We start from the raw sequence: 23,635 nt of genomic DNA, 5'->3' as shown, positions 1-23,635 counted from the left end.
AGAAAAAGGCGTGGAAAAAGTATTTCAGGGTGTAAAATAACCTGCTACAAGTTTCTAGAACGTCTTGGAATTCTAGTGGCACATATTCCAGAAATAAAAAAAATTTATGTGCCACTATGGAAATGTAACGTGATACACACGAATTATACACGGCCGTTAGTGTTATACGCTATAACGTAAAGAGATCAACGTTAAAGACCGAATGGACATAGACTGACAATGTTCCTATGGCGAAATTAAGACCGCATGATAGCCCTGTCGATGTGTAATATAACGAATGGAGGATAGTTGAATAGAGAAGGAATAGGCAAAAGCGAATCTAAAGTGGCCGTTATCGTGAACGCAGATCTTCATTGCGTGTTAGAACAACCATATAGGTAAGCTGCTGGCAATTGCAGGGCTATGCTTATCGGAAGTGGCCTGATACACACCGCTTTGCCTTTTCTTCTCTACACTTGACCTGCCCTATCGGGAACGACAGAAATAAATTACAAACGTTTCCATGTCACTATAGAACGAAGCTCTCGCGCTACTTCGCGATCAAGTCGTTTTATAATTCTCTTTTGTTACTTCTTCCAGTATTTCCTTGCGTCAACTCCTTCGAAATTGAAATTTTTTTTTTTTAGACCATAGGAAATTTTTGTAAATTTTCTTTTGTAAATTTTCAACGATTTCTTTTGCACGAAGATCATACTAAAAAGATCATACTAAAACGCACTAAAATTCGAAATAGTTTTAACGAAAGCAAATATACAGTAACATCTCGATTATCAGAGTACCGACTAACAGAACGATCGATTATCGGAACATCGATTAGCGAAAAATTTGCAGATGGTCCTCTATAAGAAAAATTATAAAACGAGAATAGAAAGTGAAATAAATTATCGCAATTTTTATCCAAAAGTTTTTGTTTCTCTTCGCAAAACGATATTTCTAAAATAATTTGAAACAAATGATCGGCAATGAAAAGGCAATTGTGCCACGATTGGTTCGGATAATCAAAGTTGTAACGTATTCGTCATTTATGCAATCGATTTAATTGACGATCGCTTACCTATCTCGTGTATTATTAAACTGTATTTAATTGATAATTTGTCTGAATTAAATAGCGCACAATATCGAGTACGAACAAATTAACGACATTTGAATATTTTAGCAAAACGTGATAAGAACGATGGCATTCTTTCTAGTCTGATATCGTATCAAAAAGAATGGAACTAATTTGAGAAGAAACGATGGAAGTTTGGCTGTTCGTCCAGCGCGTGAAAACGAAGGCAAGGCTGAACGATCGTTCGAGTCGATTTCATTTTGTACATCCTGGCACGAACGCGGGTAGCTTCGCGTTTCCAGGAGCCGAACTCGTGATTGGCAGATCGAAGTAAGCCGCGTTCATGTCAGGGGAAACACGATAAAGCGTAACTTTATGACAAGGTCTTGGTACGCCATTCGCGTGGAACTGCAGTTCGCAAATCGTTCGAACTTTGTAAGACGGGTTTCGACGACGCGACGCTGCGAACGAACACTGTGCATCGATGCATCGGGGGCTGTGGTTGTGTAGCCGTGTTCCACAAATAACCGAGGAACGCTCGTTAATTAATATTCATTCACGCGGGCGAAGAAACAACGTGTGTATTAGTTAATTAAGTATTACACGGAACGACCGTGTTCTGTTCGTGGAAACACGCGGCTAACTGCGATATAACGGAAACTTGGAAATTCTCTAATAGATCATTATACGCAATATTTTAGGATTATATATACTATATCGTTGTACGAAATATTTTTAAAACTACGTAAACTACGCTGAAAAATCGAATCGTTTCCTGACTATACGATATCGTTCGTAATTGTTTTATTACCTTCGTAAACGACGTATGATTTATCGTTAGATCGCAGATTTTCAAAATATACACGTGACATATAAAAATGTACGAAATATTTAAAATAAAACGCTGAGGTCTCTTATGCAATTTAATATTATTAACGGCATACGTAAATCAATTAATCATTCTCTTTTAGAAAAGAACTTGTTAATTCTTTCTAAATTCAATGATATTTTTAGCTGGTAAACTGCTATGCGAGAAAACCTTGGCTGTAATACGCAGAGGGTGTTTATGATACTTAGCAGTACAAATCTTCGGCTTTAGTTTGTTCGATCGTAGACAGAAAAATACGAATTTGCATAAAAATTCACAGTCCAATTACCACCGTAACAACGTAGCAACAAAAACTGCTAAAGTTGCCATTAAAGAACGATCGTAGGAAATGAAAAACTTGGAAACGATATTATCGACAGAGAGAATCAGAGAAAACGGAGCGAAGGGGAAAAAATGATAGCGTGCCACAGCTGCATTTCTTCGGGCAAAAACCGAAGCCGAAATGAAAAATGTTATTTGCCAAGATTACAGTAGCACGTATATACGATGCATAATCCCGCGTCGGGTCGAAATCGCGCAATTTCTCCTTTCTAGCTATGCAGCCACTTATTAGAGACCCTCGGATGATTTGCATGCTGCGAGAGAGGCGCAGTCCCGATTTACTGCTTATTGCTTATCGATCGCGAGCTCACGCTTTACCAATTCCCGTCAAAATCATCGTGATTTCGCGTGCACGCTCTATTTTACGAAGACCCATACGTCATTATCGTCGATAACAGTTGTCCGCCTTTATCCTGCTTCTTCTAGGCCCGGCCGCGCATCTCCAACACCATTAAATCACGCTATAATTACAAGTACGAACCGATCGACCAGACTTATCGTTAGTCGGCACCCTGGTTCTCACGGCCGTTGATAAAATTCTGCTCGCCGTGTGTTTAGAATTTACAGCTTTGCTTGCAGATGCTCCGCCAGATAACTGATTAATGCCTGTCGAACAAACTTTTAAACAACCGCGATTCGTGATATTTCGAGGCGAGGATATTTCAAAAATACGACCAGTTCTTTCAAAGTCGAGTATTTCCCTCGAGATAAACCAAATTCCTCGGTATATTACGAATTATTATCACGAAAGATTTACAAACAGTCAGTCGCTGTTAGTAACATTATTCCTTCCTTCGTGTTTCCAAACGCACAACTTCACTGATCGTTATTTTTAAGACACAGATGTGGTAAGTAAAAATACTTACAATATCTAAGTAAAATGCAATTTTTCTTCTCTTTTTTCTTCTCTTTTTTATCGTTCGTAGAATAAAGAAATCAGAAGGGACTGATCCAGACATCATACGATAACTCAAAGAACTCAAAGACGAATGCTACAAACGAAGCCATCAAAAACGTGACACAAGTTCCGCGATATTTCACTCAACCATATATCGTCTGAACTACTCATAAATCTACGTCGCAACACAATTACAAAACGAACCTAATGTTCTCCACCCTTGTTGACTACATCAAGCCCGTTATGTCTGTAAATTACAGACTAGAAGCATAACTTCAACGGCGAAAATGATCAAGAAGCATCGAGGCATGCAACGATGCCTGTCATCGTAAAAAGGAAAAAGCATTTTAAGGTTTCCAAGCGTGAAACGATACAACCTGGATTTATAGCGTTTCATCTAGCTTCCTTGGAGCAGCGTGAAACGCGTAAACGACTGTATAAACCCGGTCGACCGGCATTTCTAACGTAAGAAACGGGCGGCCGGCTAATCTAGCCGGTTATAGTCTCCAAGCTGTGAACGAGGCTGGACTTTAATAACGGAGCTACGCCCTGCTGGCTACGAGGAACCAGTGTAAGACGTAAGAATAACGGCTCGTTGCATTCGACTGGCATGTCCATTAGATAATGGTAAACGCCCTGCAGCGTGCTCGTTGCACCCACCATCGTTGTTGCGTCGAGTCGCGACCCGACGTTGGTTAGTCGACGCTCGAACGATCTTTCTTGTCCGCGTCGTTATCGCTGTGAACGCCCGGAATGTACCTCTTTCGCGTTCGTTTCACGCAGGTGAAATTGACTTTGATTTAGACAGGTGATTTTATAGGAATCAGCGAAATTATGGCCCACTATCTACGAATCGTCGCTTCATAGAAGCGTAAGCAAAGTCTATTACACGCGGCGATACGTCTATGCCGGTGTTCGGTCTACGAAACGTACAGTAAAGCAAGATACATTTTGTGTTATCGTTAAAACGTCGAGCGATAAGGAAGACGCTTTCGTTTTGTATCGTGACATTTCTTTATAGCTGCAACGTGTGTCTTGCTACTGGCGATGTTAATGCCAATCGTCGCGACGGAAACGATTCGTTGCTGTTTCGCGAACAAGAAAATGTTTTGGAAATAAAGTACCGTTATGTGCTAGACAAAACATATCTCTATTTAGATTCCATTCCATTAGTTGCGTTTATAAAAATATGAAATTGCAAGACACTATCGCATTTTTATATTTAAATCGCCGTAAATCGATCAGAGGCGTAAACTAAACTACATAGAAAGATTTTGCCCGCTATACGCGTGAAAAATATTGAATTAAGAGAATCTAAGGGAGGATCATTGAATTGAAGATATTTGCATGATTGGTAACAGAAACGTTCGCCAGGTGTCATTTCCAAACAGCTCCAGAGAAAAGGAACGGAACAGATTGTTGAATCTTCGCGAGAACGATAATTACTCTTTCCACTCTACGTAAAGCAAACAAACTTTGCGGCGAGCAAAGACGGAAAAGCAAACTGGCCCACTGTTCCCGCCACATCGAAGCGTCGATCATCAAAGATTGTTTCATCGAACCGATATTGCTGGTCGCCTCGCGTCTTCAGTATCATCGATCTTGGTTAATTATACGAGCCATAGAAGCGACCTTTAATAGCTTCAACACATACATTGCATATGACACAGATCCCAGTAGTTTTATGTTATTTGTATATTTCTCTCCTCCTCTAGTTAAAATATTCAAATCTACCATTTCGAAATTGAACGAAACAGAAGTTTTGTTATTTTCTATGTGCCATTTTCGCTTCTTTTTTTTTTTTTTTTTCTTGTTCGCGATTGTTGAGAATTGTGAATCTTAATGGCCGAAATAAAAGTAAAGGAACACTAACGTTACACTTAGAATTCATCTTAAAATAGGTTTAGATTTATTTAATCATTTTCTATGTGCCACCTTCGTTTTTCTTTGTTCGCGATTGTTGAGAATTGTGAATCTTAATCGCCGAAATAAAAGTAGAGGAACACTAACGTTACACTTAGAATTCATATGAAAATAGTTTTAGATTTATTTAATAAACGATTTCCAGGATCTTCTTCGATATACATTTGCACGCGTCTCGACACTCTTTTTGTCTCACCATGTTCCATGCCACAGTGCCAACGGAACAGTTACATTCGTCTGTTTTTCGAGACGCCGCGCCCACATGTATTTCCATATACTCATATTCACAAACGTGTGTCACTACTACGCGACCAAACTGGTCTAGCACACAAAATTACACATATCTCAATAGAAAACAAAGGCTAAATATCGCTAACTTTCGTGTTAATATAAATAGTTTTGTAAGATTTTCATTGTTTCGTGTTGAGTAATTGACCCATTAAGGACTAAACGATAGTTTATTACGATATTATTATAAATATTTTGATTTGTTTAAATTTCACAAAATTATACAGCCAGCTAGGGTCAACCGACAGATTGATTGGAACAATATCGAGACTTGTTAGAGTCGAGTATAAATCGAAAAATTGTTGTAAGAGTCCCTTGAATCTTTGATCATGTTTATTTACGTGTTAATTTATTTTAATTATTGAAATATGTGTAATTTTGTGTGCTATGCTAGATTAGCCACGTAGTAGTGATACATATATATAACAACGAGTGTGGGAGTATGTGCGTGCACAGCGTCTCGTAAAACAGAAGAATGCAACTGTTCCGTTGGTAGTGTGGTAAAGAGATGGTGAGACAAAGAGAGCGCTGAGACGCGTGCAAATGTGTATCGACGAATATCTTGTAAATCACATATCAAATAAATCTGAAACTATTTTAATATCAATTCTAAGTGTAATCCAAGTATTCCTATACATTTATTTCGGCGATTAAGATCCACAATTCTCAAAACTTTTCTAACAACTTTTTCAGTTGTATAAGTTTGCTTAAAAGTTAACAAGGCGCAAGATATTTCAAACGTTTCCAAAAGAGGAGCAGTAGTTTTAGAAACGTCGGAATCGAAGCACAACAAGTTCAAGCTGTCTATAAATACCTTCAGGCAGAATCGAACACCGGTTTAGGAGCACTTATCAGAAATACACCATTTATTTAGAATCGCTTCTCTCTATTATTTTTAAATAGAGATTAACATTTATGGAAATTCTGTTCGTTATTTATAACTCGGTATAATTTGCTCAAATTTCTTCCAAGAATTCGATAAAAGTCTCCGACTGTCGCCATTCGATTACCATTGAAATATCAAAGTTTTGATATTGAGGTTCAAAACCAACTGATGAACATTCAATGCATAAGTATAATAAGAATGGATCATTTACATCTTACGAATACTATTCTACGAAATGAATCTTTCTATGAAGTGAATTTTGGATGTTTAATTTTCATTCGAATTTATAAGCAAATATTGAACTTAATCGCGTTACTACTTATATAACGCTACTTGGATAACGAAAATTGGATCAGTTACAGACGTGTTTCTAAACCGATTCGTACGGCGAGATACATCCTATGACCAACGTAACTCTGCAACATAGTAGTTCGCGTTTAACGCAGAAAAACGACTAAGTTCATCGTCGAACGACACGTACGCCGTCCCCGCAGGGGGTAGCTATGCATTTTTAAAGCTGCTCCGAGAAATACATAGTAGCCGTTCCTTGGCCCACCGTCTAATAGCCGTCTTTAAACGAGTCGACCTAGCTGAGAAACGATGCAGGGAAGGTTTCAGAAGAGAGGTGGAAGTCGTGTACAAGTTCCGATTCCGACGTTCGTACGGTCTAGGCCAAGGGATGCTTATCTAAATTCCCAGGCACATCGCGTGCTCCTCGGATAAGCCGACCACGAATCGTAATAAGGACAACGAGAATTTACTTGCAGCGAAATACGAGACGGCGCCGTCGACTCGGCCGAGAAACTTTTATGAGAAAACCTACCCCCGATGGTCCCTACGCCCTCGCCATCCCCACCACTACGATATAGAAGAGTTATTCCTTGAAATTCGTCCGGCGACTTTCTTCGCGCGTTCTCGATCCCCGCAGATCCTTTCTCGTTGGCCTCTAGCTTCGACGTAACGGAATTTCCACCCCTTTCACGATGTTCCAAGAGAAATTTAATTTCAAGGGATATTCCGATAAATATCGAAACGGAGAAAGCTTTTGTACGATGATAAAAGTATCAACACACGATCGAATCGAAAATCGACGGGAATACAAAATTTAGAGGGCATAAAGGGACGAGAGAGATTAATAAAAGAAAACTTTGCGCATAGAACGAAGAAAAGGACGAAGGAACGTGCTGGGGGGAAACTATGACAATTACGTGTCTACCGAAAATGGTTCAACCATAAGAGAGACTTTTTTTCTCTGCCGTATTCCGCGGACAATGCGAGTTTTTTAAGCAGCAGCCGTAACGATGATCATAGTAATAACACCACGAAGATGTTCTTTGCTGTTTTGAACGAAAAACTTCTTATCTACTAGAGTTCTTGGGAACATCGCGTGTCCCGCAGATAAGCCGACCATGGAGTTGCAATAAAGACAATGAGAAGTTAGTTGCCGACGAACCGGCCTGGCCCCGCGTGTCGTTGTCGTCGTGGCCGTCGTTCTTGTTGTTGTAGTCATTGTCGACGACCGTTGTATCTTCGATCTTGGTTAATCGTTCGAGTTCGTGATCGTGAAACGCGTCACGGCTAAAAAGGCCAACGAGTAGCAATAAGGACAACAAGAACAGTGTCTTTGTCGTCTCGCTGCGTATCTACGATCTCTCTTATTCATGTGGACTGGCGCAGTCTCGTTATTTACGTCCATCACTGCGAACACGGCCACGGTCAAGAGTGCGACGAATGGCGATAAAGAGCCGGCTGTCATCCCCATTGACGAGTTTGTAATCACATGCGATTTCGATTTCCAGCCAACTCGTTCGTTCAGGTATAAAAGTTGCGATTCGTTTCGTTCGTTTCGTCAACAACAAAGAGAATCGATAATAAATCGAGAAACTTTGCAATTTACAATCATATCTCGAATAGAAAGAAAGAAAGAGGAGTTTCGGAAAACTAGCAAATTAAAAGAAGATGTAACGCGTGTAAGATAGAATGGCGCAAGCAAGTCTGAGAGCGTAGGATTAACGCAAATCCCGTAGAAAAAGAACGACGTATCGTGCAAGAGGGGGAAAAGACAAGTACATCGACCGACCGACTCAAACGCGTCCCGTTTTCCGCGATCTTAATTTTATGTTTGATATCGCGCGCCAAACCAGCGTCCCGTGGATTCCACCGTAAAACACGTAAGTCGGTCGACCCGTATGCGCGTGATCGTATCTGGAACCATGATCCTGAAACGATGCAACGTGAAAGACGTTGCCAACGTCGCTGCTACGGTGTAAGCAGGCCAGAGACTCTCGAGACTTCGAGCCGAGATTTTCGACTCGTGTTCACCGTCTAAAACGCCCATGCCAAACAAGGAGAATAAAATAAACGAAGCGCGCGCGGGGGTAAGATTGAACGGAGAGAAAGAGAAAGGCGCAGTATTCCTCGTTGAATAATATATGCGCTTGCCAAGAGGCTGCAGGATAAATGTAGTCGTATTTGCACAACAATTTCCAGCGTGTAGCTCTTGTACCGTCGGTCCGTTTGCCGAGGGAGGAGGTCGACGTTTAATGAGCCGTGTCTCACCCTCGCCCTCACCCTCGCCCTCGTTCTCATTCTGGTCCTCGTCTTCGTTACATCGCGGCAATCGTTTGACGTATACAACCCCGTCGTTCGTCCTTCTATGCGGACGAGCAGGACCGTTAGTATGGCTGGACACAACCGACGAATTCACGCGAAACATAATTGAGATCGAGCGATCGTCCAACGTCGAGAGATTTGTCGAAGGGGATGCTCCGGGATTTTTTCGCCCTGGCTTTTTCCAACGGATGTTATCCTCGTGGTTTTACTCAGTATAAAACGGACTTGTTGTAGCAAAGAACGTTCCTAATTTCGCTGACATACGAGTTAGCTTCGTAGAAGTGGTTTCTGGTTTAAATGTAGAAGAAGATTTCGAGAAAGGAGTGGCACAGCAGAGATTTCAATGGCTTAATGAGCGAAGATTCTTTGGAAATGATAGTAGGGTTGTTAGATAATTCTTGCGAATTCTTCGTTAAAAACAGCGTTTCACGATGAAAAAAATTGCTGAAGTACGACTCGCTATATGTATTTCAATAATTAAAAAACTTGTTTGGTGTTGTTAGAGCTATGCTTCCACTTTCCTAACAAGAAACCCAAGAATATCCCAGCGGCAAACCCAATACCTAAATGAGATTCTTGAGACTTTCACGGGCCAAGTGTTTGCAATTGAATCTATTAGAAGCTTCCGGATCTAAACCGTGCCCTTTAGGGAAATAATCCCTAGGCTCCGTTACGGCTGGCTTTATCAGAGATCTTAAGATTCGTGGATATTCTGAGAAGAAACAACTTAGAAACCTGTGATAATTTCGTTAGCAAATTTTTCTCAAATTCTTCTTACAATCTTTTCTCTCCGATTATCGTATTTATAAAGTTATACATTTTGAAGTGAAAGAATTTTAAAGAATTAGTTCTTAGAGTGCTGGAAATTCGAATTCAAGTGGTCATTGACCTTTAAACTCGAACATTGGATTCGATGATGTATAACGGAAATGAAAAATACAGAAAACATCTGCAGTACCAACATATTCACTCGTCAATTTTTTAGAAATCCTCGTAGAATCGTTCTTATGATTTCTTATGATTATTTACTAATATACAAACTCTAAAACGAATGAATTTTTACTTCTTTTATGATCCGAAAATGCTTAAAATGTTAATCGAACAAGCGTTCATTAACATTTCAATGCATAAGTCGGAACAGACGTCCGGAAATTCGGAAAATATATCCAATACCACTACATTTTTACAGATCTCTCTAGAACATTTGTCTTAAATCTATATCTATAGAACGTCAAAATTTCAAATAATAGAGTCGGTAAAAACTTGTTTAAAGCGCTCGAAATGTCGATTCAAGCGTTCGTTAACACTGTAACACGTAACTCGAGGCAGATGTTCGATTCCATGAACTATAACATCAAGCACAGCACCAGCTGAACATTCTGAAAGTATCATCAAACGAGTTAAAGAAACGCCGCGACTGCAAAATCCGTTTCGAAAGCTCTTTCTCGCCTTTTCTCCGTCGACGTTCCGCCCATATTTACAAACCAAACACACGAACTTTCGCGCGGAAAGCACGTTTCAAATGTTTTCCTCCGTTGAAACGTTCCGTCTTTCAGTGAAAACGATGGCGCACAACGGGACGCCACTGGAAAATGTTATTTTTTCGGGTTAATTTGAAGTCAAACGATAATGGCCGAGGACAAAAAGAAGGGATGAAACGAGAACAGAGGCAAGACTGATAGCGACTTAAGCGCCGCCAGGGTCGCTCGTCTAATAGGGCTTCTTCGTCTTTCTTATCGTCCGTCGACGCCCGCAACAGTGTCGCTTACCTAAATACCGGACGTGGTTGCCTCGAAAGCGACGACGCTCTCACACTGCGATGGTCCTCTCCTTAAGCCGCCCTGAAACAAGAAACACGGATGAAAGGAAGATTAACCGAGCGCTACCTACCGTTCGCTTCAGCCCACAAACAATCACACAAAGGAACACAGACAAATTTAGACGCATGCGAAACAAATAGATTAAGTTTTTCATTGATCCAGAACTGAAAGCCTCTCTCGCTGTCGTCCGATTTCTCTTCTGTCGTGAACGCCCACGCGCCAATGCCACGATTTCTTCGCTCACAAACGATAAACGTCGAGCGAATCAAGAAATTTTCCTTGATCCGTTTTCTTTGTCGCGTTTCGCTACGTTTTTCGAAGTAACGGAAGCACACACCTCCGGTTGCATTTAAATTACTCGAATCCACGTTCTTCAATTACAGACCACCTTGACAACATCGCTTCGAAACGAGATAAGAACAAAGGGCAAAGAACGGGCGAAAAATTTCACGAGCCGCGTGAATCCGTTTAAAAAACAGGCTTGCTCGTCGGGCCATGTGAAAATTTCTCTAATTCGTTATGCTGCGAGGCAGCCGTCTGGCTTTTGTCGAAACGCGCAAACACAGCCTATGGGTTGGGAAACTTTCCACCGACGTTCGCGCCCGCTTTTCCAAACTTTTACGTTGTTTCACGGTGAAATCACGATTCGTGGAGAATCAGTGATCTCTGACTGGGCGAAAAGAGAATAGGCTGCAAGCGGGACGAAGGGAAAGAGAACGGACACGAAAAAAGAAAAAAGAAATAACCGAGAGAGGAGCGCGGGAAATTAACGCACACGGTCGTTGAAGGCAACGCGCGTGTGTCTATCCTTGTAACGGTGTGCCTGTATTTATGCGCGTGCAAAGTTGGCCAGGGGATGCCTTCGCATCGTGCACGCGGCTGTTTTCGCAAGCTTGAACCAAATACGTACACAGCCAAGGGGTTAACCGAGCGCGTATCCCCTGCTATCGTCATAACCCACATAGAGGGCGTCACACCGACGGGGTAGAGAAAAGGGAGCGAGGGCGAGAGGGGTGGCCGGTGACGTCAAATTCGCGCACACAGTCTCACACAGATGCGTCGATAAGCTTTGCTGGATGCTGCATTCCCCTTGCCTCTTTTCACCCTCTCCCCCCTTTTTCTATCCTAACTACCGAACTATGACGTAAACCGTTTTGCGAACGGTTTTCCATTTATCTTCGCTCTCTTAATTTCCTCCGGAAAAATCGAAAGCCGCGCTCGGCCCCGAACTCGGCCTGCAACCCCCCTGCACCGTAACATCCCCTCCTCCTCCCCCCACCCCTTGGGTGTAATACATTTCTGCGTCAAAGTGTCAACTCGACGTTGGATTCGCGCTGAAAACGCGGCCGGATTTTCGAACCAGGTTCGAGCATCTGTTTCGTTGTACCGTTAATTCGACGAAGCCGAGATACGGGGCTTGAATTCGTAATCGCACATCGTTGTTTCGTAGTTGAATAGGTGGGGATAGAGAGATTTATTCGTTGAAAACGTGACGTAGCGTGAAAATTTGTTGCAACAAATTGAAATATATACACGTAGCTCACCGATGTGGAGATAAATCGTTCCTAGAACACGGTATCCCTAACTCGATTTTAGTTGGTTGCGATTTAGGGAGCACAGAGCGTATCATATTCGTATAACTCTGGATTAACCCTCTCAACCGTTCATCTGCAATTCAGGATTATCCTAATGTATTCAAACGGGAAGCACAAATGACGGGTACCGACGGAAAGGTAGTTGAAAATGGTCGGAATAAACGTATTACTACGTGCATTAATTATACTTCCGCGCGATGTTGAACGAGAGAGGTGTATTATACACCTTACGCGGAACCGGTTCACATTCGGCGTTTAATTACCGCGGGATCCAATCTTGGTTGGCCGACAACGGGAGTAATTCACCGGGCGCCTTTATTAAAACGAATAACGCCGAATGTGTACAGGAAGTGATGCGTTCCAGGGGAACAGTAACCGTTTTAATTGAATTTTAAAACGGCCACGGAACCGCTTTGGCGATATTCCAAACAGCTTTCTACATCTCCGACTTTCGGCCAATTGTCTTCCGTTCGATTAAAAATCAACGGAAATAGCCGAGAGTATTGTTGAACGCATCGTTTAACAGGAAACAATGCTCCACTCTCTTATGAAATCTTTGGAAACGTTAAAAATGGTCACGTCATCGAACGCGATGATTTTACGTACAACGAAACGTAGACGAAGATTTCGAATCGTTTCGAGCAATTCTCGAGAAAATCCGTGGCTCTTGAAATCTTACGATTAGCGAACTCTTGTTAAAACAAGCTCGATGCTTCTAACAAAAGATTCGAAAATTCAAATATTCGTTCTATACGGTTTAATACATCGTGATCATCTATCTATGAAGCTGTCGTATATACTTTTGCTCCTGTAAATTAGTCACGATGCTTTTTACGCTACTTCGAAACCATTGGAGGATTACCTTTTTTTATACCAGGGCCCATAAATACGTGATAAACGAGGTAACACCGTATTAAATATAGTTTCATTACCAGGTAACCGGTGAAAAATACATCTTTGTTTTAACCACCGCTCGCTTCAGTCACTTTTTTAAGCTACTTTAGCGTCTTAATACCGACATCCTACGTTTCTATGGAAAAACAAAACTTTCCACCGCGAACGCTTAAATCCATAAAGACAGCGTTAATATCAAATATCCTTCGATACGATGAATTTTAGAAACTCTTAAATTCGCCGAACGTTAAACCTTAAACTCGCCAGCCATAACCGAACAGGGAAATATCTACTCGCTTTACGAAGAGTAGATTAATAACAAGTAAAAAATAAGAAGAACATTCTTAAAACTTACGAACTATCTTCTTCTGTTTATTAAATACAAAACTTTCCGCCGTCCGTGTGTGATAAAAAATTACTTACAAATTAAAATTACGAATTTTGAAAGCTTCTAAATTTACCAAAAATTAAACTCGTCGTCTACAACTAAACAAAAAGGTTTTTTGCAAATAAATCACGGATAAGCGAAAAGGTAAGAAAAAAAAGGGGGATTCTTAAAACTCTGGAACCATCATTTACACATTTTTTAACGCACAAAAAACGTTTTCCTTTGGCGCACGCTGTTAATCCCTCGTACATGATCGATCCCTCGTGAACGTTATGTGAGATTTTCGCGCACCGATGCCGTCGAAAGCGACGAAGGATGAAAGGATTCGCGAGCACGAAAAGAGGTAGGAGGACACCGTGCTCATTTGGACAGTGACAAATGGATTTAACGATGGATGACGCGTTCCAACGTTAAATGTATCCGGTCGTGTTCAAATCCGACTGCTTGTATCGGCAACCGGCTCCATTTCGAATTTTTTCGCAGGCTGTTTTTTTTTTTCTCTCTCATCGCTATCTGCACGACCATCCGTGAACACGTTTTTCCGATCCCATTACGCGCGTTATTTATTACCGGTCGCCGCGTGAAAATAGCACCGCACGACGTCAATGAAAGCGTCGTCTGATAATTATGTGGCAACGGGGTGAGGGAGAGGCAGAGGCAGAGGGACAGAACAGGGGGTTGATGGGGAGACCAGCCGCGGACGTTGAGAAACGACCAACGTGTGTATACGCATAACAGCGGGGGAATATTTCGATTTATTCCATCGCTGGAAAATCATGAATATCTATGAGGATGTTGCGTAAAAAACAGTTTGCCAGAAACAGTCTAGATTTAAAAATTATTATCTGTGCAACTGTGGTAAACAGAGTTCTCGATGTTCTTGATAAAACAGTGAAGTAGATAACATTTTTAGCTAAAAAAGGAACTGAATTTATACATAGGACGCGGTATAAATTTGTTGCCACGATGTCCGATTTGGTTCCAGCAATTGAACAAGAAAGTGTTTCAGACGAATATTCATCGTGCAGTGGGTGAAGTATCTCTCGCGTAAAGAGAATCTTTGCAAATATCTTTTCTCCTAAATAACACCCATCTTCCAATTTTTAAACGGCATTGTATATCTTTTGGTATTCTTAAACTGCAACCGAATCGGTATCGTCGTGCAATTCGAACGTATGAACAGAAAAATGTGCAATGTCATTTAGAAAATTTTTCGTGGAAAGCGAATACTTTCGAACGTACTGCGCTTTTAAAACATTTTCATATACAACAATTTTATCAACTTTGTATAAGAAATTATCTATTAAAAAAACCAAACTATAATCGTTGTTACTTGCAATGCTAAAATAAACATGACGCAAGACACTAGAGAAAGGGCCGACATTCGAGATACGTCGTTTCAACAATTTCTCGAGTCCCGCTAAAAATACAGAACATTTCCGTCGGTTCTCGTAAAACCTAGCAAACAGCCGCAGCAATGAATTCGCTAAGAGCTTGTAAATAAAACACGCGCTCAGCCAATGCTTCTACCGCGCGCTACACCCTCGTCCCTTTTTGCGCCATGCTCGCTGCCAGGAATATTAACCGACGGGCAAAAGATAGAAATTTAATCAGCACTCGCGTTCATTAGCATGAGGTAACGGCGAACTAATTCTGACTCGTACAACCGGACACAGAAATATGGGGGGCAAACTGAGAGAGAGAAAGGCGACGGTGGGAAATTTGTTGGCGGAACGGCGATAAAAAGCGCACACGCGACACTGGCCGGAAGGATGCGTCCGCGCACTTACCGGCTTCCTGGCTGTGGTCGAGCGTGTAAATCGGTGCCGAAATTAGCGTAAATCACACTGCAAAGCGTTTTCGTTCGCGCACACACGCCTCTTCTCTCGGTTATGTACAGCGTCCGGTGACCAGAATATAACCCGGTTTTTCGTTCGTGCCCGCGTCGGCTCGCTTATCATGAATAATTCATAACCGATAGCCGGTGACGTTGGCTGTTTGGCAAAGGAATAAAGAGAAGGGACGACGATGGTCGGAGAGGATGGGTAAAGGGGAGAGTGGAAAGAATTGGTGGAGACGAGAACAACGAAGAACCGGAGAATCCTAGGCGAGACGATGATCGATAGCTAGAAGGACCAACAGACGACGTCTTGTAGCCGATAACTTCTTAATTGCGAGAAGAGATCTTGACAAAGGCCGCGGGGCTTCGCCCGTGCAGCAACACTTGCGCAACTTGTAGGTGTTGCCGAAACTTGCAACGACGATTGTTCGGCCTTCTACCACGGTGATGTAATTGAACAGGCGGATAAACAAAGACCATTGATTAAAATACAGCGAGGATTATTCGAGTCGCAGGAACTTCAACAACTTAAAATTCAATCTTGAACTTTCCACGGAGTAATCAAATTTGTTGTATATGAGGAAAGTTCAGAAGCCACAATCGAAAAGTACAGGAACGCCATGATGTTACGAACGCTGCTTTTTACGTTTATCTTGCCATTCGCTGGTATTTGTGTGTACTTCTTGCAATAAATCAACTTATAGGAGCGAACTTTTTTTTTTCTTGAGAAATGAAAGTTAATCGTGTACTTTTCTAATGAAACTAGGGAATTAAGAGTAAGAGGAGTTTCCGAAAGGTAACGTAATAAAAAAAGAATGAGAAAATATCATGTACCGTAGGTCCAACGAATATGAAAAACGAGAAAATGATTCCTAATAATTATATAATAAGATTATTTACACAAAATCTAATGAAACAAATAACAAAAGAAGGTCCGGAAATAAAGTAATGTATACGCGGTACCCAAGTATGACAATTACACGATGACAATATTAACTTACAATGAGAATATCAACATTCAACGAACAATTTCCATTTGACGAATAAAAGTGATATTCTCGTAGAAAAATATAACCGCCGAACTGTCCAATGTAAGTGCACGATATATTTTACTGTTTATCGCGCCATTAACAACAGGTCAAATAATCTATTTTGAAACATAAGTCGCCTAAAACTCGTTCGCAATCGAATTTAATAAATTACAAGGTAAGAGACTTGGCTTCGCTCAAATGTCCTTCCGACTCAAATAACCCTATCTTATTGTACGTCGACAAAGCGAAAATGGGAAACACTTGTCTTCCATCGTCAAGCAGAGTATTTCAAGAAAATAAAAAAGGTAGTTGTATTTAAGTAATAAGAAAATAAAAAAGCACGGTATATATGTCCCGTAAGACGCATGGATCGTTAAAGCGGAATCGTTTTATCGAGATACGCGCGGCGTGGTCGAGAAAATGGATTGCACAGAAATTTCCCCTTCAAAAATTATGGTATTAAACAGAAGTTAAAGGAGGGTATCGCGAGGCGAACGTACGAAAGAAATCGGCCACGAGAGGCTGTGCATTTTACTGTCTTGGACAATAAAGCTGGTTGTACCAGGCCGAGCACAAATCAAATCGAGAAGAGGTATGAGGGGATTTCGTAGAACGATCGAGTAGAAAGAAACTGTTGGATACACTGCTAGCCACGTATGCTATATGTTTTGCGGCCACTCTTGATCTCCCTCCTTTTTCATCCTGTTTCTTGGCAAGCAAAGGGAAACCCGGAAGGAACAACGAATGGAAGATAAAGCTGTCGCAACGTGCAAGTTCTGGAAAAGTATTCCACGAATAAAAGAAAAACGTAAGTTAACGCAAGAGATTCGAATCCGAAGAAAAAGAAAGCAAAATGAGAACGACTGCAACCAGACGGAGAACGAAATAAGAAATAGCGCCACTAGTCGAAAGTACACGGAAAGAAAAAAAGGCACTGCGTTTGAGAAGGGAAAAACGTTGAAACTCAAAACCCGACATTTTTTCGATACTTAAAAAATCACAATTCGATGCATAACTTTACTTGCAAGCGAAAGCACTTCGAAGGGACATAATTGTGAAACCGCGATATCCGGTAGATACCATTTTAAGCTGATAGGGCATGACTGGTACAACCACGAAATCATGAAACTCGAATAACGCTACCCGGAACTCGAGAATTCCTCCGGAATTACTGGAATTATTGCAGCTGAAGTTATTTCGAACCTAATAGATCGGGATAGGATCTGCGTTAGCTTCAACTTGCCAGACCCAGCTAGGATCATACTGGATTCATAGAACCTGATTAGAATTACCACGGCCCTTGAAAACCTCGCATTCGATTGAATTGGTATTGAATCTCTCGAGATGACGGATCTACCTGGGATCATCCTAAATACAGTGTATTTTCTTCCAGTCGCGGGGAGACGCGATCGCGATGAAGCGCGTCAACGGGAATCGTAAATTCCCGTTACGATTATAACAATCGACACCGCGAACAGGTCGATCTCCTTATTTCTTGTGGGATAATAGGGGTGTTTGTTTTGGAATAAAATTGTAATCAACGGTTCTATAATATTTATATTTTCAACAACTTTTTACACTTGATATTGCGCCGTGTCGGAAGATATATTTGATATAAACAATTGATAGTTGTGGACTTGATAGTTGAGTCGTATAAGCAGAGAGTAGATCGAATTGATGTCGCGTAGACCGTAGTGAGGACTAAGTTTGTAACAACAGTAGATGGCTGCGTCGAGATTGAAAGAACAATAGATTCGACTGATCTAAGTTTATAGCAACAGTAGACGACTGCGCCGAGATTGTGAAAACAGTAGATGACTGCGCCGAGATTGTGAAAACAGTAGATGACTGCTCCAAGGATGAGACATTTGAGCTGACTACACGAAGATTGGAAGAACAGTGAAGACCCGTCTCGTACTATTACGGAGGAAAGCTCGGTGTGGATGTGCCTTTTTGAACTAAAAACGCGGATTCGTTGTTCACACTTTTCGGTAGAAAAGTGAGGGTAACGATCCGCGATGCCCATTAGTTATAGCCAATGTTAAGAAACAAAATACGAGGAGAAAGGCTCCTGCAGATGTGGCTCATGGGTGTCCTTGTTCATGGAAAAAACCTGCTTTTCCGCTAGACAAACATCCGCTTTCTCCGTAATTTGTAAGAGCGTGCAATAAACCTAAGGACTGTTTTAAGGACCATCCATAAACCGAAAATACTTACATGAATAGAGATTAAGCTAAAAGATTCGGTTTATGGTGGTTCCTTAGGTTTATTGCGAGTCAGTGTAACGATGCGTGGACCTTGGCGCCCAGACCATGAGGGACGTTGCACGGACCATCTCACGCGACGTAACATACAGCATATACAATTGATACCATACTAGTCCAAATTGAGATTGTTCTGGGTTCGTTACCTGTCGTTAGATTCATCACAAATCGGACCAACGTCGTGTTAAGTTCATTAAATCGCGATCTTTAGATTCTGGTGAGTTTGGATAGATTCTACGCGTTCAAGTTTGTTGAATTTGAATCGTCATGATTTCTCAGATCCTAATTAAGTTGGATCGAATTATACAATCACGAGCTCAACAAATTTAAGTTCTTACCAAGTAACAATATTGTTACAATGTATTAACAGGCACCGTAGATGAGTACATTTCATAGTTAGTCTAACAATCTTACGTCGATTTCTAATTCGTCGATTTACTCGTTTTGTTACCGAACTTGTTACTAATAATAATTATGAAACACTATTACTTTATCGATACTAACAACGAAATGACTAACGACTAATGTCCAAAAGTCACATGAATTTTGATTCCTATTTCTAAGATTTCAGACCTCGCTTTGAGGTGAGCCAAGATGATAAAAATGGGCGATATAAAGACATTCGTTGGTAGCTTTGTCACTCCATTTCATCGAAAACGGAAACGAATGATATTCAATCATAACTTCCCCTGCTTTCACCTAAGACATATAGCGATTTCGTTCTTATAACTTCTCTATCTGTTTCCCGTGGCATTTCTGTTATGTGGCTACGACGCATTTGGAACCTACGACGTGTACACAGGCGCTATCCACGCGCAGATGCTCTGACACCCGCCGACAGTATCATACCTTGCAAAATGTCAGATCATCGACTAACCTCGGCGTTCACGGTCCGACGCCTCCTAGATTGACATTGACACGGGTAACTTTCTTATTTGAACTTCTTTCTCCTTTTTTTGCAAGAAAAATTATTAACGCGGTGAACGAAATACTCGAATAAGTGCCGTATGTAGTATATTAAATGCATACAGACACGTGGCTTTTAAAATTCGAAATTTATAAATTAGTATCGTACAGTAAAGAAACTTGCCAAACTTGTAATTTAGAATATATTTCAAAGCGCGATAACTTTCTAAACCTACAGTGTCTATCGAAATTGTAACGTTATGTCTGTGTATACATCACTGAAATTCTTCTTGCGAAAGTTTAACTGACTTGGTGCAATACATCTAAAAAATGACAGGATCTTTATATCATTTCCGACATCATTGAGATCTACTACAACATAGAGTTTCGTTACAAATGAAAATACACATCCCTTTTAAGAAATTACCATTAACTTTTATTTTTTTCAAATTTGCGCCACTTATTGCGTTATTTATATATAATGTCATTTGTATAACAAACCTTTGGTCTTAGAAACTGTTCGTGTAAACGATACGACAAAAATATCTTCAAACGATTCAGGATGCATCGATAACACGAACGCGCAAAACAGCTGAAGTAAACGCTAAGACGCTCGCGATAAACGAGCGGGAGTAATTGTTCAAAAAAGCGAGGGACGTTGGCGGGAAGGAAAAGATGGGCGACCGAGTGACATTTCTGAAGGGAGTTCGCAAAAGGCTGCTTGCCAGGCCTGTACGCGTTTCATGCGCGACAAGGAACACGCTTTGGTCTGCCCGGATGAGACCAGTCGCTCATCCCGACGGAGGTCTTCCCGAATATTTCAAGCGATCGAAAATGTCATCCGCCGAGGACACTCTGCCCTTTTCCTGTCTCCGCTAACAACGAGAGACTACGGATCGCTCGAGTCGAAGTTGATTAAAGGGACCTGTAGGCGGTGTCTCCTCTGAAGCGAGAACGCCGTAGGAAAAAAGAGCCTGCCTAGGCTGAAAACCATCCGTCAAAGACTCGCCGGCTAAAATTTAAATAAATTCGTATCGCTCCTTCCCCATGCGCATCAGTGAAATACCTGTGCCACGACCACGTTTTATATAAAGAGAAACTTCCTGGCGGCGCGCAGGCGAATTAATCACACGTGACTCCGCGCCGCGAACTCCGTAGCGCATTTAATCCGCCGGAATTTACCGTGCTTCGAAGTTTACGGCACTTTGGCACTTTCTGTGCAATTAACGTCGCCTCCAGCGTACTGTTTCTCCACCGGCGATATTTCTTCCCTTTTTTTTTTTTTTTTATTTCCTTTTCTTTTCCTTCCTTTCTCTATAATTCCGATACTAACGAGAGGAAATTACGCGTAATTTCGATCCTTTTAAACGTCTGGCGACGATGAACAACGATTATATACGCGCATTATGAGAACCCACGATCCTTTCGCCAGATACGATCCCCAAACGATTATGACGTATTTGTATTCTCTGCGCGCGAGGTGTTCATTAGTAGGGACGCAACAACGCTCTGATGAGAGTACCGAAATTATACCATCTCCCGGTAATTTAATATAAATGAATCGAGGCTTTCCCCGTGTGTTATCCAATGAAACAAGAGGCTACCAGCACTCTGACGCAGAATGTGTATCTACACGTTCGTAACAGCGTCGACGATATTCGCACCCTTGTTCTAAGAGCGGGTATCTGCGTCTAATCGATACGCCTAACCTCTGACCTATTATCGCAGACCGCTAGTAAGTTCTTCGTAGATATCGTTGCGCAAGATTTAGTTCACAGCGGCTTCTGGGAGTTGTTCGATAAATCGTCCAGCTCCCCTTCCTCTAGGTACATACGTACGGTCAAAGGCACTTCCGCTCGGTGCACTCGTCAGCCAGCTCTTTTAAAAATAGTAGAACGCCAACCGGCACGCGGCGTTCCACCCAGATCTCTCTCTCTCTCTCTCTCTCCTCTTTCTCTCTCGCGCCATGATGTAGAAAATGGTTACCGTTCTGTTGTTTGATCGAAAAATCTCGCATATAGAATGTCAGGGGAAATGATGCATCGAGGACACTTTTATACGATAGTCGGATATTCCGTCGATGGATCGTCAGCGTTGTCACGCACGGGCTAAGCCAGAACATGAAAAGAACATCCTAATACCCTGGAACGATTTTCATGAAATTTACTCAACGCGTACGATCGAAGAAATCGGTTATTGGAGTTGACGAGCTTGCGTGCCGATGGAAATATTTAAGAACGTTGAAATATAATTTTAGAGGACGTAGTGCGAATAGTGCGTAAGAATGGAAAATGTAGATAGAAATGTGTGTTACGACCGTGCGCGGAGAGACGCGGTCGCGAGGAAAACGCGTCAACGAGAGGCGTAAATTCTCGCTACGATTCGACTAATCGACGCCGCGAAATAGTCGTTCCTCTTGTTTCGATTAAGATAACAGGGATGGTTCAATGAATTTAACACTGCGTTAACAGGTTAATATAGCGTGTATATTCAACAATAAATTGTACAATAATAAAAGCGTCGCAAATTATTTGGCGATAGATATAGTTAATGCTTTACAGAAATTCGACTCGACTTTTGATATTTCTCGATATTCGCTAGACTTAGCGACTTTATTCATCAGAGCTCTCGATGTATGCAGTTAGACTTTTCAAACGGACTGACTTCAGGGTAGAACCGTTATAGACTTGTTGACTGTTCTGACGACGAAAACGAACTACTTTGAAAGTGACGATGCTGTGTCGGAGGAGAGCTAGAGAAGAGTGTGTCTAGCGCACGGGACCATCGGACTTGTTAATGACAGTTTTTTGGCTGGGAAAGTGAGGGTAATAGACATTGTGTTTGATTGGCTATTAAGACCGTTGGCGGACTAGGAAGGGTCTTAGCCGCCCTCGATAGAAAGTTGGTAGTAGAAAGCATCGCACGTGTGAAAAACTAACTTTCCCGTGTTATCCCGTAACAAACCATAAACCTTAGAAAACGCTTTCGTAAAAAGGGTTTTTGTTCTATCTGAAAGACTTTAGCTAAAATTTTCTGAGATTTATGGTCGGTCCTTGAGAATCTTAAGGGTACGCAATAAGGATGTGCGGACATTTGGCTGCCATCCTGCTCGCGGTGTATGGCCTGGTCTAGATAGAAACGTAACAATGTGGGAAGGGAAATTTAGAAATTTGAAAAGAACCTACGGAGTTCTTTTGAAGTTTCAGCAGATTAGAAAGTCTGAGAGAATTCGAGGGTTTTAAAGGTTTCAAGAGATTACCATAACTCTGGCCATCCTGACAAGTTGATCCCAAAGGTTTCTAAGGATATTACAAGCATTGACGAATTCAGAACTATCGAGAGATTTTGCAAATACTGAAAACATTAAGTTCTGATAATTTCACACAATTTAGATAATTCTGGTTCATGAACTTTCGGTGTTCTGTAGTTTCTAAAAGATAAAAAGATCTTACGAATATGCTAAAGTCCAGGGGTTTCAAAGAATCGTCGTGCGTCAAGGGTTGAAAAATTGCAAAATTCGAGAAACCTCCGAACGAGAAATTCCAGAGATATGTAAAATCTTCTAAATCTTCTCGAATCCCTAGGACTTGACTATCTCGAAACCCGCAAGTGTAATTGAAGTACTATTTCCTAAACTGTTAAAAGCAGTGGAACTCGCTGATACGTTTAGAACCGTTGGAACTCCTGTATTCCTTAGAGACATCGAGGATCTCTAAAACGCTAGAATGCCTCGTGAAACTTCCGGAATCGCCAAAACTCTCGAAACTTCCAAAATTCCCGCAATCGTCGAATCAATCAGAGTCCTTCGACTCTCATTCTCAGCCGCTCCTTTAAACTTTCTACGCTTACAGTCGATATGTCACCGATACTTATCGATATATAAAATCCAGTAAATGATAATAATGTCAAGATCTTTATGCGATGAAACCAATCAAAACTAGCTATATAAAAATCGCGAGATTAATTCGCTATTAACGTTGAAACTATACGTGATTAAACTGTAACTGTGATATTAAAGAAAACAATATGGA

General features: G+C 41.3%; 1 protein-coding gene and 1 long non-coding RNA gene across 18 annotated transcripts in view; one reads left to right on the top strand and one right to left on the bottom strand.

The window, feature by feature from the left end:
• Positions 1 to 23,635, bottom strand: part of LOC139994931 (uncharacterized) — a 224,570-nt gene that overhangs the window by 148,280 nt on the left and 52,655 nt on the right. For 7 of the 8 annotated variants that reach the window (XR_011801820.1, XR_011801807.1, XR_011801810.1 and 4 more), the window contains one exon: positions 10,636 to 10,707. This is a non-coding gene — a long non-coding RNA (uncharacterized lncRNA). Of the gene's footprint in view, positions 1 to 10,021; positions 10,246 to 10,635; positions 10,708 to 23,635 lie in introns of those variants that run through there. The other variant, XR_011801814.1, reaches the window with a different exon arrangement.
• Positions 1 to 23,635, top strand: part of Rdl (Resistant to dieldrin) — a 91,837-nt gene that overhangs the window by 24,397 nt on the left and 43,805 nt on the right. The window lies entirely within an intron of this gene.

Source organism: Bombus fervidus, chromosome 2, assembly GCF_041682495.2.
Source record: "Bombus fervidus isolate BK054 chromosome 2, iyBomFerv1, whole genome shotgun sequence".
Classification (NCBI taxonomy): Eukaryota; Metazoa; Arthropoda; class Insecta; order Hymenoptera; family Apidae; genus Bombus; species Bombus fervidus.
Note: the sequence above shows the minus strand (reverse complement) of the source record. Positions and strands in the feature narration are given on the sequence as shown.